Source organism: Pongo pygmaeus, chromosome 3 (assembly GCF_028885625.2).
Source record: "Pongo pygmaeus isolate AG05252 chromosome 3, NHGRI_mPonPyg2-v2.0_pri, whole genome shotgun sequence".
Taxonomy (NCBI): Eukaryota; Metazoa; Chordata; class Mammalia; order Primates; family Hominidae; genus Pongo; species Pongo pygmaeus.
The window spans coordinates 27,563,195-27,577,105 of NC_072376.2; the positions used below are offsets into that span (position 1 = coordinate 27,563,195).

At 36.4% G+C, this 13,911-nt stretch overlaps 1 long non-coding RNA gene across 3 annotated transcripts in view; it reads right to left on the minus strand.

The window, feature by feature from the left end:
- LOC129035200 (uncharacterized) overlaps positions 1-13,020 on the minus strand; it is a 93,754-nt gene extending 80,734 nt beyond the window's left edge. The window contains exons 1-4 of one of the 3 annotated variants that reach the window (XR_010126029.1): positions 12,722-13,020; positions 6,295-6,343; positions 4,284-4,388; positions 3,298-3,444 (exon numbers count right to left, since the gene is read on the minus strand). This is a non-coding gene — a long non-coding RNA (uncharacterized LOC129035200). The remainder of the gene's footprint in view (positions 1-3,297; positions 3,445-4,283; positions 4,389-6,294; positions 6,344-12,721) is intronic. The other 2 variants (XR_010126030.1, XR_010126028.1) reach the window with 2 other exon arrangements.
- Positions 13,021-13,911: the final 891 nt, after the last annotated feature.

Sequence of the window (13,911 nt, forward strand, 5' to 3'; positions counted from 1 at the left end):
CATAATCAAGACTTAAAATCAAAGCACACTGAGTCAAGGGGTATGCATTTTACCTTTAATATCTCTAAGAAGTAGAGACAATTAACTTCCCCACTTTTTTTTTAACCAGTACTTTTTTTTTTACAATAAACCATGAAGGATATATAAAATCGTCCTGTGTGTTGAACTGGATACTCAACATATCTTGTTCTTGATGGCAATTTAAAAAAATAAATATCTATATGGGTAGGTAAGTGAATGTATTTGTAAATAATACAATTATTTAAATAAATTGCAATCAGAATTGGTGTTGCTGTTTAATTTTATATATGTCTTTAAGTTTCACAGGATAATTGAGATTCATTTATCTCTAACAAACGGTGTGATACAATGTCACCATTAGAATTGGGCAAAATAGATAAATAGGTTTGTTTATTTTAAAGTTCAAGTAAAATGACTTCCAGATCTTGTCTTCTAAGATTAAGATCTTACTGTCCACAAGATGGAAAAATGACAGATAACAGTAGCACTGATTCTCATAATTTTTAATAGTTTCTTTCACGGAATACCCTTTAACAAGAGAAATACAATAATAATTACAGTTACTCATGAAGGATTTTAGAAATGGTAAAAGGGCCAGCTTGAAAGCTCCTGTTTTTCATCTTCCACAGAGAAACCGTACTCTTTCATTTCTGTTGTACTAGAGTATAAGAAATCAATGACAGGTACATCTCTCTTTGGAATAACTTTTATAACCTTCTCTCAAAAAAATGTCTCTATTTTCTGCATGCCACCCACAGTTCACTGACTTTGAACTAGTCATGTCCAAACCCCGGCCCAAATAGGTTGTTTCCACTATCTTTGGTGGAAGAATCCCCTGAGATTTCTTTGCTGAGGTATTTTCAGTTGCTGTTCTCATAATAAAGATGACTTTTTAGAGGCCAGCCATGTTACTCATCAAATGAAGTTCAGTGCTTACTTATTTTCTTTGTTAACTTTTTAAAGGTCATATTGGTTTACTAGTGTATATATTTTTTTAAAAAATGTTGCCTACAAATTGATTCTTCTATCCATGTATTTTATTACTTTAGGATTCTTACATAATTATATTTTTTAGTCTTTTGTTATTTCTGCAAATGAGGGAATTTCCCCTTTAGGGAATAGCAGTGCTTTCAGTCATGACTCTAATTAGAAACAAAATAGATTCTATTATTGTATTATTTAGCTGATTTAAATAGTTAACACTAAAATACTTAAAATCTGAAGAGGATGCTGTTTTCTTGCTGCTGTCAAAGCTTCCAGGGGTCCAGGCTATTTAATTTTTTTGTCTTTCATTAACTAGTTAATTCACAAAACCTTTATAAAGTTCCCACAGTGTGTCAAAAACTATATAGTGTATTACAGTAGCTGTAAGAACTGAGAGACTCATGATCTCATAAACTCATTATCTATTATTAATAGGAAGATAAAGAGGGCAAACATAAGTAAGTTCAGAAAATGGCATATTAGCAGAAGAGACAAGCCAGGGAAACTAAAATATGATCACTAGTCTGAGGAGGACATAAGGGAGTTTCCTTATTTTTTTCCTCTTAAGTTTAAGAAACCAGGATAGGAATTGAGACAATGACACTTGGGCACAGTGTTTCAAAAAGAGGGAACAGTAGTAATACCCTGAGCCATGAGCACACTGGCATATTTGAGTAACTGGAAGTAGTGTGTCGTGACAGTGTGGTTGATGGGCTCAGAGTTTTGACTGGAACTTGGATTGTGCAAAAAATATTAGGCCATTGAAAACCACTGCCTTTCCTGTGAATCAGATCAGGAGCCACTGGAGAGTATTTAGCAGAGCAGTGACTCGATCTCATTGACATGTTGAAACAATGTCCAACAATGATAGACTGGATTAAGAAAATGTGGCACATATACACCATGGACTACTATGCAGCCATAAAAAATGATGAGTTCATGTCCTTTGTAGGGACATGGATGAAATTGGAAATTATCATTCTCAGTAAACTATCACAAGGACAAAAAACCAAACACCGCATGTTCTCACTCATAGATGGGAATTGAACAATGAGAACACATGGACACAGGAAGAGGAACATCACACTCTGGGGACTGTTGTGGGGTGGGGGGAGGGGGAAGGGATAGCATTAGGAGATATACCTAATGCTAAATGACGAGTTAATGGGTGCAGCACACCAGCATGGCACATGTATACATATGTAACTAACCTGTACATTGTGCACCTGTACCCTAAAACTTAAAGTATAATAATAAAAAAAAACAAAAAGAATCACTTTGGCTGCTGTGTTTCAGTGAGACTCTGTGGAAGGCAATAATAACAGCCGGAGGCTGTCACCGTAACCTGTGTGAGAAAGGAGGCTATCACTGTTACCCGGGTGAAAGCTGATGGTGCCTTGGAGAATACTGGGAGCATGTGTGATAGTGGGAAATTTTCATGCTCTATCTATATTTTGGAAAAAATTAAGTAATTAAAACCAATTTTGTTGATGTTTCAGATGTGGAATTCAAATAAAATAGTTGAAGAATAAATTAAGTTTTTCTGATTGATTGTGTTTTTTTCCCCGGATGGGCTAGAATGATCAAGTACAATGATAAGGAAGAGTGTGTGGGTGAAACAGGTTCTACTGGAATAATAAGCAGTTCTATTTTGAGCATTTCAACTTTGAGATGTTCCAAGTAAAGATATCAAGTATGCAGTTATATATAGTGTTATCAAGTTTAGTGGACAAATCTGAATCAGAGATATAAATTTACTTGTCATCAGTATGCAGATGGCAATTGAAATTGTGAAACCAGAAGAAATCACTGAAGAAGTATAGATAAAAGCTTAAAAAATGATCCATAAGATGCTCCAAAATTATGAAATTGGTGAAAATTGGATTTAACAAAACTGATAAAGTATTACCAGAGTCATACAAAAAAAATCAGTGAGTGTGATATACAGAAAGCAAGTGAAAGAAACACTTCTAAGATGAAGATGTTATTAGCCTTGGCTTGTGCTCTGAGGTGATGAAAATGGGACAGTATATATCAATGTTTTTTCTCCCAAGAATAGAAAATCCTATCTATTATGAAAAAAACATGAACTAGATTCCAATACAGAGATATTCTACAAAATGTCTGACCAATACTCATTAAAACTATCAAGATCGGCCTGGCATGGTGGCTCATGTCTATAATCCCAGCACTTTGGGAGGCCGAGGCGGGTGGATCACTTGAGGTCAGGAGTTCGAGACCAGTCTGGCCAACATAGTAAAACCCTGTCTTTACTAAAAATACAAAAATTACCTGGTGTTGTGGCGCATGCCTGTAGTCCCAGCTACTCCAGAGCCTGAGGCAGGAGAATCGCTTGAGCCCAGGAGGCGGAAGTTGCAGACAGCTAAGGTCGTTCCACTGCACTCCAGCCTGAATGAAAGTAGTATTCTGAATGAGATCCTGGAACAGAAAAGGGCACGAGGTAACAAGGAAATCTGAGTTAAGAATGGACTTTAGGGGGCCGGGCGCGGTGGCTCAAGCCTGTAATCCCAGTACTTTGGGAAGCTGAGGCAGGTGGATCACGAGGTCAGGAGATCGAGACCATCCTGGCTAACAGGGTGAAACCCTGTCTCTACTAAAAATACAAAAAAAAAAAATTAGCCGGGTGTGGTGGCGGACGCCTGTAGTCCCAGCTACTTGGGAGGCTGAGGCAGGAGAATGGTGTGAACTCAGGAGGCAGAGCTTGCAGTGAGCTGCACTCCAGCCTGGAGTGACAGAGCCAGACTCCGTCTCAAAAAACCAACCAACCAAACAAAAAAAGAATGGACTTTGGTTCATAACAACATGTCAATATTGGTTCATTATTTGTACAAATGTACCACACTGATGTAATATATTAGTAATATGGGAAACTGGGGCATACTCTCCATACTATCTTCATAATTTTTTCTTAAAATCTAAAACTGTTCTAAACTACAAATTTTATTTAAAATGTTTATTAGAAGTGTTATTAGGACCTTTCAAAATATTAAATAACTTTCTCCTAGTCCTGCCTAAGATTTTTAAAATATGAATGTGTGATGAAAGCTATCATATATTTTCCACATATATTTATATAAACCATCTACTTTCCCATTTAATTTGAGAAACTATAAGGAAAATTATATTTAAAGATTTCCCAAAATTAAAATGTTTTAATTAGTTCTGCTAGTATTGAACAAGCTGCAGTAAAAAGCAAAAACAAACACAAAAGCAAACTAACTCCCAATCTCAGTGACTTCAACATCAAAGGATCATACCTGTCTTGAACCGCAGGTTGAACTTCAATAGGCAGTCTGATACAGGACACCCTCACACCAGGGACCCATCTGAAGGAACTTCTATCATCTAGATGTCCCTGGACACTGAAAAAAGAGAAATATGGTCAAAGACACAGAAACACATTTTTGAAGGATATCTTTTGTTGGGTCTTTTATTCTGTTGTGTCTATAGTTTAGTCTCTGCAGTAAATTTTTAATCTCAGGTATTATATTGTTATACTTTGGAAATTTAATCTAGCTTTCTTATCATTATGTTTATGTTTTTCCCTTGAGGTAGTTGCTGACTTTTAAAATGGTATCTCCTATAATTTGGATCTGTGTCCCCACTCAAATCTTATGTTGAATTGTAATCCTCAATGTTGGAGGTGGGGTCCGGTGAGAGATATGTGGTCCATGGGTGAGGATCCCTCATGGCTTGGTGATGTCCTTGTGACAGTGAGTGAGTTTTCACGAGATCTGGTTGTTTAAAAGTGTGTGGTACGCTCCCCCGGAACCTTCGGAACCTTTTGCTCAAGCTGTGCCATGTGAGACGCTTGCTCCTACTTCACATTCTGCCATGAGTAAAAGCTTCCTGAGGCCTCCCCAGAAGCTAAGCAGGTGACTGCACCATGCTTCCTGTACAGCCTGCAGAACCGTGAGCCAATTAAACCTCTTTTCTTCACGAACTACCTAGTCTCAGGTATTTCTTTATAGTAATGCAAGAACAGAGTAATACAGTGTCTGATAGGCTGAGAAACTGCTAAGAGCTTTTGGTCGACTCATGAAGCCAAAGAGAAGAATGGTACAAACTAAGTTCAATGCTTCAACAAGGAAGTGTCTAGAAACATCCCAGTCATTCAGTCAGGATTCCTGAGGGATATATGCCAGGAGTACATGGGAAATGGAATTTGACTTGTCCTTAGAAGGACTGAAGTTCATCCTTGCATAATGTTATTTCCTGGTTAGATCAAAATTAAATGGAATTGCTGGTCTCCCTAGCCTATCAGCCTATCAGAAGCTAAAAGAAATTATCTCTTGGGGAATATGGATTCAGACAACCCTTAAATTATAGCTATATTTTTATTTGCAATATATGCCATTTAAATCATAATAACCAAGTATATAACAAGACAAGCCTTAACAATTATCAAGTGGCAATAACAAAATAATAGATATAGGCTCGCAAGAAATCCAGATAATAGAGTTATAGACGTAGACTTTAAACTGATTAATATGTCAAAGAATTGCAAAATATACTGAAGAAAACAAGAATATGAATAAAAATGAAATGGAAATTTCAGAATCAAATTTTTGTCCTTTCTAGTCACAAATTTTTTCTTTAGCTACATTTAATCTGCTGTTAATCAGATCCATTTTTATTTTTAATTATTTTATCTTTCAAAAATCATAACATAGATATGAAAAAATATCTGGAATAACATATGAAGAGGGAACAGTAGCCTAAATGATCTGGAAGAGTCTAATGCAGAAGAGTGTAAACAATGCTGAGTCAAAGAAAGAAAAAGAATACATATCTTATGGTGTTATTTACATAAAGTGAAAAAACAGGAAAACCGTATCTATAATGTCACATCTTGACATTTCTTAACTTCAGAAAGAACAGAATGGTACTTAGAAGATGGGAAAAGGCATAGGAGTTCTTGGGTGATGACATTGTTCTATATTCGGACCTTATCATTAGTTACACATGTGTGCTCATTTTGTAGTGTTTCTTCAGGCTAACCACTTACTTTTACACTTTTCTGTTTATTTTATACATCAAAAAAAGTTTCACTATCAAATCAAGGCCTTTAACACATATTAAACTATTATTGATCTTCTTTCATTACCCCCAAAATTGAACACCTAACTACCTAATCAATGTTTACCAAGTTGGGTTTGGGAAATAAATGATTTGTCTATGATAATCTTTTAATTTCAAGTTTTCATACTGATAACAATCTTAACAATTAACTTAAAAACAGTCTCCATGATCTAGATGGCTACTTACGATTGCTATTTGTTTTTTGTCCTTTCTGTGTGTCAGGAGATCAGTTGAGCTGGAGAGAGAGTTGAGCTGTCAGATGTTGAGGGTAGCCAATAAATTCAGCAAAATATATTGAAAGTAACAATCAAGCCTTTAATCACTTACTCTGATAGTACAAGCAAGGGAAGAAAACCTGTTCTGTTTTCCCCCATGGAACAATAAGCAGGTAAGTTGGGAATGGATCAGTGCAGATATGGGTACTGCTTCACTGACAGGAAGCTCTGGACAAAAGGTCCTAGCATTTTTATGGATCTTGGGATTGGCTTTATATGAACTGTTGTTTTTGTATCCTATCTAAAAATGCTTTGTGTGCCCCAAGGCTGTGAAAGCAGTCATCTTTATCTTGATCCTTTATAATGTTTGCTTTTACATTTCAACCTATGATCTATTGCAAAGTACTGTTTTAATATGTTGTGGGATGGACGAAAAATGTTTTGTTTGTTTAATATGGTTATTCCAATAATCTTTTTCCCATTATACTACACTGATAACTTTATTAAAAATAAATTTACCATGTACATACCAGTCTACTTCTGGATTCTATTCTGTTCCATTAATACGAGTTTTTAAAATCCTATGTAAAAATTACATTACCTTGATTACTATAGTATCTATTAATGTCAGATGGTATAATTTTTCCTAATTTGTTTCAGGGATTATAATATATTGCTTATTTCTAATAAACTACTTAAATTTAGTACTGTACTATCTCACATAAAATGTAAATTATAAAAACAACAGAATATTAAACAACATCATTTCATTAACTTCTCCAAACCTTTGTGCCTTTCTTGTCATATATGTCATATATAGATATTTTATAATGTTGGCATTTTATTTTAAATGGTCCATTTTTATTTAAATATATTAAGAAAATGAAGCAAAAATAATATTGTATATTTATACTTACATTTTCCCTTTCTAGTTTCTGGTTCTCTTCATTTCTTCATGTATACCTGAGTTTCTATCTGGTAACGTTTCCCTTCAATGTGAAGAACATCCTTAATCATTTCTTACAGCTTTTTTTCTGTTGGGAACTATTTCTTTAAACTTCGTTTGTCTGAAAATTCTGTATTTCAAATTCAGTCCTATTTATAAAGGATAATTTCTCTAGCTATAGGATTCCAGTTGACAACTTTTTAAAAAACATATTAAACTTATTGTGTTTTATCATGCCTTCATCTACTAAGGTTGCTGGAATTTTTGATATTGATATCTTGTTTTTGCTAGGTTTTCAGAAGTTTTACTACGATATGCATACGTGAGGTTTATTTTTCCTGTGTTCTTCCTTGTGTGTGTGCGCGTTATTTTTTTTCTTTTTTGAGATAGGACCTCTTTCTGTTGCCCAGGCTAGAATGCAGTGGTGCAATCATGGCTTATTACAGCCTCAACCTCCTGGGCTTAAGAAATTCTCCTCCATCGCCCTTCCAAGTAACTAGGACTACAGATGTGCACCACCACATCTGCCTATTTTTTTATTTTTTGTAGAAATGTGGTCTTGTTATGTTGCCCAGGCTGATCTTGAATCCCTGGGTTGAAGCAATTCTCTCTCCTTGGCCTCCCAAAGTGCTGGGATTACAGGCATGAACCTCTGTGCCTGGTGTATTTGTTGTTTTGTTTTAACATAGTTACCTTCTTTGGGCTTGCTAAGTTTTTAAGATACACCGTGAGTTCATCTTTTTCAGCAAATTTAGGAAGTTTGCAGACAAACGTTTCTTCAAAATTTTCTTTCTATATCTTCTTTCCTTTGTAAAATCCAATTGTATGTATGTCAGTTGACTTGATCCCTCAAGTATTTGAGTCTCTGCTCATTTTTTCTTCTAGCTTTCCTTCTCTTTTGCTTCAGTTTGAACAATTTCTATTAACCTAAATTCAAGTTAATGGATATTTTTATTTTTCCTTTCAGTTGATCCTGTGAGTTTTTTCACTTCAGATATTTAATATTTTATTTTATGGGAATTCATTAGGACTCTTTTTTTACAGTTTACTTTTTCTGAGATCCCCCATTTTTTCTCTTTTTGACTACCTTTTCCTTCAAATGCTTGAATATATGTATATATTATATCTTTTTCAAATATTTTATATGCACCTTCCAACATCTGTATCACTTTAGGGTCTGTTTCTACTCTGTCTTTTATTCTTTTGGCTGAAGAATACATGCTTCTATTTCTCGAGTGTGAAAAATCTGTTTCTGGTTATCTCATGTCTAGTATTTATGATTGTTTGCTATATTGTAAGATGTTTGGATTGTGTTTTGTTCTGGCATACAGTTAAATGAATAATTAATCACCACGTGTCTTTATTTTAGGCTTTTTCTGCATGTATCTGTTTTAATTTTTTGCCTAGTTATAGTCTGTAACTCTTACTTTTGAAGGGTGACCTTTCTGGACTGTCAACTGCACCATAGCAGGATTACTTGCTACTTAGGAAGCGTCTCCCATTAACTCAGCTATACTGAAATATTTCCCAGAATTGAGCAACCTCTGAAGTCTTCATTCATTCATTAGCCTCCCGGAAGCTGTGCAGGTCGTAAAGTCTCATCTTGAGCATGCATAGTCTTGTCCTCATCATCCTTAAAAACAGAGGATATAACATGCTGCCCTAAGGGTCTTCTCTATACTTCTCTCTCCTTTCTATTATCCTGCCTCATAAATTTATCCCTACTCAGAAGATCTGAATTCTTATGTCTTCCTGTTTCATTCACTGACACTCAAGCTTTCTTCCTGGGTTCCTGATCTCTGTGCTGTGGTCTAAAAAAAAATTCCCATGCAAGAAGCCAGGGTGAATGCAGAGCTCACTCAAAGTGTTTCTCTTCTTTCAAATAAAATAGTCTTACACTGTCTGTTGTCTACTGCTTGAAAACATTTACTTTATATATTGCGGGTATTTTAATACTTGTTTACAAAGGGTGCATAGGTCTCATATGGTAATTGTGTTATGGCTTTAGAAATGGAAATCCTATATATATTTTATTTACATCTAGCTAAATAAAACAGGAACTATGTGGTTTGCTATATTTATCTCAAAGCAATGCTTTTGAAAATCAGTACATTCTACCTTGTCAATTTAAAAAGAGAATTTAGCTGCACTTAATTGAATATGCCAGACCTGGTATACAATGTTCCTATGGAGACACCAACATTTAATGTGCACTCCCAATTTTTAAGCTAATAAAACAATATGATGATGATGATGATGATCAGAATCATCATCATCATCACAGGTAACATGGAATATTTAGTATGCTTTAAATTTTTTACTCAACACTTATGGAAACCTTGTGAAATTGGTAATATTTTATATAAGGGGACTTAGGCACAGAAAGATTAAGTCATTTGCTCAAAGCCACGCATAGAAGATGTGTTAGAACTGAGCAACTAATAGAAACAGCCCAGTTCACGCTCCTCCCCAGTGTTTTACCATCTCAAAAGACCAACTGTTTCTCTTGTGAGCTTCAAGAACATGCTTTTCTCCACTTCCTGCTATGCCACTTCGTTCCACTTCATTGCCTCATAAAATAAAATCAAACGGAAGAGTAGGAAAAGTGAAGAATACAATTTGAGGCAGTTATAGATAAGACAATTTCTAGGAGCAAAGATAATTTCCGAGAGAGAACATTTTATTACAAGAGTGATCAATCTGTGGCTCACGCCTGTAATCCCAGCACTTTGGGAGGCCAAGGTGGGCGGATCACGAGGTCAGGAGATCGAGACCATCCTGGCTAACATGGTGAAACCCCGTCTCTACTAAAAATACAAACAAAAATTAGCCGGGCGTGATGGTGGGCGCCCGTAGTCCCAGCTACTCGGGAGGCTGAGACAGGAGAATTGCGTGAACCCGGGAGGCAGAGCTTGCAGTGAGCCAAGATCGCGCCACTGCACTCCAGCCTGGGCGACACGGCCAGATTCCGTCTCAAAAAAAAAAAAAGAGTGATCAATCTAAGACCTATCTCTACTCCCACCCTAAACTCCACCTTAAGGAGCTATTATTTATTTAATATATTTGAGAACATAGTTTACATGTCCTTTCTTCTAGAAAGACTTTGTTAAATAGTCACTACCATCTCCCCTCCAAATTGGATAAACAGCCCCTCTTCTGTGTATTGGAATCTTCATCACAGTAGACGTGACACTGTACCATAAATGTCCCTTTACTCATCTACCTATGATCTCTAAACACAAAACATTTTCTTGAAAGCTGATACTTGTGTTATTCACTCCTTTATTTCAAGTACAGGCACACAATGCCTACAAAATGCTCACAGTTATTTTGTAAAAATCTTTCATTTGCATACCTTGCACAATCAAGAAGTTTCAGACACAGCTATACATGATATAGCCAAGATCTCCCTTTTCAAAAAAGTTGATTTCCACCCTTGTCTGCACTTTGATAGTGAAGCCCTGGCTTGATTATGCTGTGATTATTTTTAGTCTTCTGGAACCATTTGCCAGTGCTTGCACTGTGGAGGATGAGCTTATATACTCCTTGAGGTAGTCACAGAAAGAGCAGCTTTTTCATGTTAACTGTAGCCGGAGCATAGTAGTATTTATCAGAAGTAGAAGCTACTGAAATTTTTATATGGCCATTTATGGTCTCAACAAATTGTAGGAAATAAATGACAGCAGAGCGATTTTCTAGAACATATGAGTGTTAAATCTAAAAGAATTATTTAACAGCATAAAATTTTAAATAGGAGGCATTTAATTGACAAGAAAATGTTTTTTTAAGACACAAGCTTACAGTTAGAGTGTGAAAACAAGTGGCTAAAATGGTTCTAAAAGGTAGCATAACCTGAGTCCCACACTTGGCAAAATATGAATGCTTTCAGGAAAATAGACCTCCAAAACATCTAATTAACTTCTGGCTAAAGTAATGAGTTTTTCCCATTTTATCTTTTCTTTTTCTTCTAGTGGGTCTCACTTAGTAAACTGTTTAGGTCGCCTCAGGATATAAAATCTGTCAAGAACATTATTGAGACATGGGGGATGGTTCGTAGAATCTTCTCCATCAGAATAGATGACAACTAATTATAGTCCAGAAACTGGAAAACCCTGGGGAAGACGGAAAGTCTGAGTCTGCCCAGATAAGGTTGTCTGAGGCTATTTTTGATGGTTAGAGTATTTATGAGTTGTATTAATAATAAATGAACTAATGTTGTAGCACTAAAATATGAAAACATTCTTATTTGACCACTAGAAAGTTGCTTGCCTGGCAACAATAATCAAAAGAAAATAAACATTAAATAATAAATTACTTCTTTAAAAGAAAGCTTTTATGCAATTCTTTATTATCCATAACGTTGTAAACCGAGGTGTTTAAAGCTTTGTACTGCTGCATTGTAAAAGAGAAGGAATATATTTTACTTAATTTAAGAAATGTTTTGTGATTTCTTTCTAAAATCACTGTGTATTCCTTAGTACTAACATTGTTCTCTGTGTATCCTCTATTATTAAGCAATTAATGTTATTTATAATTAAATGACACTATTTAGTTGCCATTCTATCACATAATACTTAATAAACGAATAATGATCCTTGAGGTTTTATTATCCTTTCTGGCAAGGGAGAGAAAAGGGCTTCTCTTGGTCTCTCTCTGGCACTTGTATGAAGAGTTTTCTTCTAAGTCTGCAGACTCAGTGAGTACACTGGAGAAATACCAGCAGTGTATTTTGATTTAAAAGGCATTAGGTAAACTCTCACAGTCTGAAGCCTAAGTCAGACATTGGTGCCACAATGCCTGAAACTTACCATGTATATCTGAGAATTTTTATTAATCAGTGTCCCTTTTCCTCAGCCTTTTATTGCAAAACAAAATGTGTGCATAAGTGGGGAAGGCAGACAATGTTATTACTTTGGCTTTGATCGGTTCATTAGATCCTTTGTGACTAGAACCTGGAGTATGCGTGCAAGAGATAGTAAAAAATGGTACATGCAGAATAGTGATAATGTATTTTGTATTCTCATTTTCCAGCCCTATATATAAAACTGAAAGGATAAAGACACATTAGATAGGTAGGTAGGTAGACAGAATGAATATCACCCCACTTCATAAACCAATTTACCTAATGTGTATAATTCCAACAATGTTTACTACTGAAACGGGAAAAGGTTCCCTTGTCTCAGTCAAAGGTTGTACGATGGGGGTGTGGCTCACTTCTTCAGTACCCTGCTGCTCAAACCTCTAGGGGAGCATACAGATGGGCAGGTCAGGTCGTGGGGCGACTCCACAGCAGTGTCTAGGGGTGAATACCACAGCTGAAGCTTCAGTGGGCCTGTGTTACAGGGTGCTCTTTTAGGTTGCCGTGTATTGGCAGCTTGTATTAACCAACTCAGTTAGCCCCCCCTTCCTTTTCACAAGGACAGAGGGATTTCTGTATCCCGAGGTTTCTTACCTTGGTGTACTGGATGAATCGGATCACATGTGGGCTTGGAGAATGAGTGCAAGGTTTTATTAAGTAGAAGTAGCTCTCAGAAGATGGTGGAGTCACAAGGGAGATGGTTTTCCCCTGGAGTCTTCTCTGACCCCTCTGGCCAAACTCTTCTCTGATCATTCCGGCCAAACTCCGTGTCTTTCCGACGATCGACGGCCTACGGTACCTGTCGGTGCGCTCTTCCCCTGGCGGATTCTCACGACCAGCTGCTTTCGTCCTCTTCCGCTGATGTGTGCGTTATGACGCCCAGCCACTTCCGCATCTGCCCAATAGGGTCTCCGGTTTTTATAGGCCCAGGATGGGGGCGTGGCAGGCCAGAGTGGTCTCGGGGGAATGCAACATTTGGGCGGGGAATGCAACATTTGGGCAGGAAATGCCTCTCCTCAGGTCCATTTGGGTGGAGCCCCAGGCAAAGACCATGCCCTCCTCTACCTAGTGCTTCCCTTCCCTACTTCTGTGTCATTTAAAGGGACCACGCTCTTCCCTTCCCAGCACTTCCGTATCACTATCAAGACAGAAAAGGTAAAGAGGACAGTTCCTTTCATTGTTCTTTGTTCACTGATTGTTGTTTCTGCTATTATAATTGACTTATAGGGGTACACAAAAATCGAAAATGCTTTGGAAACTTCATAGGCAAATAGAGGGAAGATATTTAGAATAGGAATACGTTTAGAATTTTATACAGATTTTAATTCTGTTTCCTTCACCAAGTAATTTTAGACCCTTTGCAATAGTAATCTCAAATACTACAAAAGCAAAAATTATTACAAAAAAATTAAGAGGAAATTGCCAATTATAGCAGGAGGGAGGAGAATACTAGGATTAAGAGAGGAGGAGGGAAAACTTCATTAGCTTCTTCACAAACAGACAAAGGTGCAACAGAAGATGGTTGCATAGTTCTATGGCTAGTAAAAAGTACAAATCTCATTATTCAAGAAGGAAAAACTCGCATATGACTCTAGCATCTGGGCTAATTTTCTTATGTACATAATTATACAAAAGATTTTGAGCTCTCTGTTGAATGTTCCTGAGAGTTTCGATACAGAAAAATTTGAGAAATTCCTTGTAAGTACATATGTGAAATTATTTTATAAAATCTAAAAGCACAATTTTGGCTGTCATAACATACACGTAAGTTCATAGGAATCAGA